The sequence below is a fragment of the Macaca nemestrina genome, chromosome Y (assembly GCF_043159975.1).
Source record: "Macaca nemestrina isolate mMacNem1 chromosome Y, mMacNem.hap1, whole genome shotgun sequence".
NCBI lineage: Eukaryota > Metazoa > Chordata > Mammalia > Primates > Cercopithecidae > Macaca > Macaca nemestrina.
The window spans coordinates 3,671,731-3,674,272 of NC_092146.1; the positions used below are offsets into that span (position 1 = coordinate 3,671,731).

A 2,542-nucleotide genomic window follows, 5' to 3' on the forward strand; every position below is an offset into this window, starting at 1 on the left:
GGAATATGAGGTTGGCTTTGTTTTTGTTTTTGTTTTTTTTTCTTTTTTGGAGACAGAGTCTCACTCTTGTAGCCCAGACTGGAGTGCAGTGGCATGATCTTGCAACCTCTGCCTCCCAGAGTTTAAGTAATTCTCCTGCCTTAGCCTCCTGAGTAGCTGGGATTACAGGTGCCCACCATCACACCAGCTAATTTTTGAATTTTTAGTAGAGATGGGGTTTCTCCATGATGGTTATGCCAGTCTCAAACCCCTGACCTCAGGTGATCTGTCCACCTTGGTGTCTCAAAGTGCTGGGATTACAGGTGAGCCACCACGCCTGACTGAGGCTGGGTTTAAAAAGGCAAATTGAACAGTGAACAGGGTTGCAAGCCTCAAGTTGCTTTATAGAAACAAACGAATTAAAATGGCATATCCATCAGAGCCCCACAGGGAGCACATTTCACGTAGGATGTCCAAGTGTGGCGATGTTAATAAAAGCACTGATTATGAACGAATGGGAAGAAAAGACAGAAAAAGGAATTCAGATAAGGCTGACCAGAGAGGCTGATTCTAACCTCTGCCTGCAGTGAAGAGGCAGGAAAAGAAAGTTGTGGAATCTTGTGAGAAATATAATTTGGAGGACATGGACTGTGAGTGAGTGAGAGCTTGGAAAGATGTGGAAGCCACTCTGAGCTTGGGAGAACATGGGGGATATTGTCAGCTTGGAAGGATGGTGGGTGTCCCTGTAAGCTTGAAGGATACAGGAGGGCCTGTGAGTCTGGTGTGGTGCAGGTTGTTTGCAGGATGAGATCAGGGACTTCCTCGTCCTGCTATGTGATAGCCATGTTCCTCATTTTCTGTTCATATTAATTCGTTCTCACATTGTTGATGGCTGTTGTGATACCTTGATTCTTGTCTTCCTGGTTTAAAAGAATTTAAACACAGACACACAACCAAAAAGATGCAGCGTAAATTATTGCAAAACAAAAAGAGTATCTGGAAGGTCAGGGGCAGAGTAGACAATACACCCTGAGAGAGTAGATTCAGGGCAGACTGCTAGTTACGGTGAGACAGTATTGATTATTGCTGGAGAAACTCCCTGGATGATTCATAAGGAGGTGGGAAGAGGTGTTGTTAATAAGCATGTTCTGAGTGGTCCTCCGGGAGCACACATGCACTGGCTGTATATGCTTGTTCATGCATTGTAGGTCTCATTAGTGTCTTACATCTCAACCCACAGGTGTGCTTTTTACTATTAAAATGAGGCAAGGGTCAGTTTGAGAACAGGTAACATCAAAATGCGCATACTCTGTATAAGGGAAAGTCCCTACTGAAGAATTGTTTTGCTTAAATGAGCTCAATGACAATGCAAATGCTGAAGCTTAGTACTGTCATTGTTACTGTGCTTGCTGCACACAGAGAACATGGTCATTTCCTTGATTACCTATCCTGCCTCAGCACTGCTAAGAAGAAATACCAGAGACTGGGTACTTTATAAAGAAAAGAGGTTTAATTGGCTCACAGTTCTGCAGGCTGTACAGGAAGCATGGTGGCTTCTGCTTCTGGGGAGACCTCAGGAGCTGACAATCATAGTGGAAGGTGAAGTGGGAGACAGCATCTTATATGACTAGAGCAGGAAGAAGAGAGAGGAAGACATGATGGAGGTGCTACATACTTCTGAACTATCCAAAGACTTTGTGATTACTCACTCAGTCACTCAGTATGATGAGAATCAAACTGAGCAAAGGGTGTTAAACTGTTCATGAAGGACCCACCCCTACGATCCAATCACCTCTCTCCAGGCCCCACCTCCAAAACTGGGGAATACAATTTGACATAAATTTGGTGGGAACACAGATCTAAACCCTATCACTGACTCTCCTTGAGTGCCCTTCTAATTTGCCCTAAGAAGCTCATTTTATGTCCCTGACCTGGGTAGAGTGGCATCTGGTTGGTGGTGCCCGTCTCATATCACCAGGGACAAAGTAACCCCTTGTTCATCCCAGCTTGGCTTCTCATCTGTGCCTATGCCTGGTTCATGCCTTGGACACATTTAGGAAAAAAAAAAAAAAAAAAAAGGAATACTCATTTTAAGGGATAACAGCATGGCAGAAAAAGGGGCAAATAAATGGGGAATTGGACCACCTGTGTAGAATAAACAGCGTAGACTTGTGTACAAAATTAGAGTTTGCATAAGGCAATCAATCATGAAGCCACACACACATGTCCCCAACAAGTGAGGATGAGTGAGGATGACACATGAAAAAGTGACTTCCGAATCTTTGGGAAAAAATATGATTCAGAATCCCTCTTCAGAAGTCACTGGTTTTTACTGTGGAGTCAGTCTGTGCTCTGGAAAATCTTGATGCGAGAGAGGCTTGTATTCAGCTTCCTGTTAACCCCTTTTTGGAGTCTGCCTTCTCCTTTAGCAGATAAACATCTGGTAATCCCAGGCTCTCTACTGACGTAGGCTGTTTGTCCTTCTTGGAAGTAAATCAGCCAGGTTTTCAAACCTGACAACCCACTTACTGACAGTTTACTAATTTATTAATTCTTAGTCAAG

The 2,542-nt window shown here is 43.7% G+C and overlaps 1 non-coding gene across 1 annotated transcript; it reads left to right on the forward strand.

Moving 5' to 3' along the window:
- Nucleotides 1-1,900: 1,900 nt before the first annotated feature.
- Nucleotides 1,901-2,034, forward strand: LOC139361014 (small nucleolar RNA SNORA48). Its single transcript, XR_011618587.1, has one exon. It is a non-coding gene; the product is annotated as a small nucleolar RNA SNORA48 (small nucleolar RNA).
- Nucleotides 2,035-2,542: the final 508 nt, after the last annotated feature.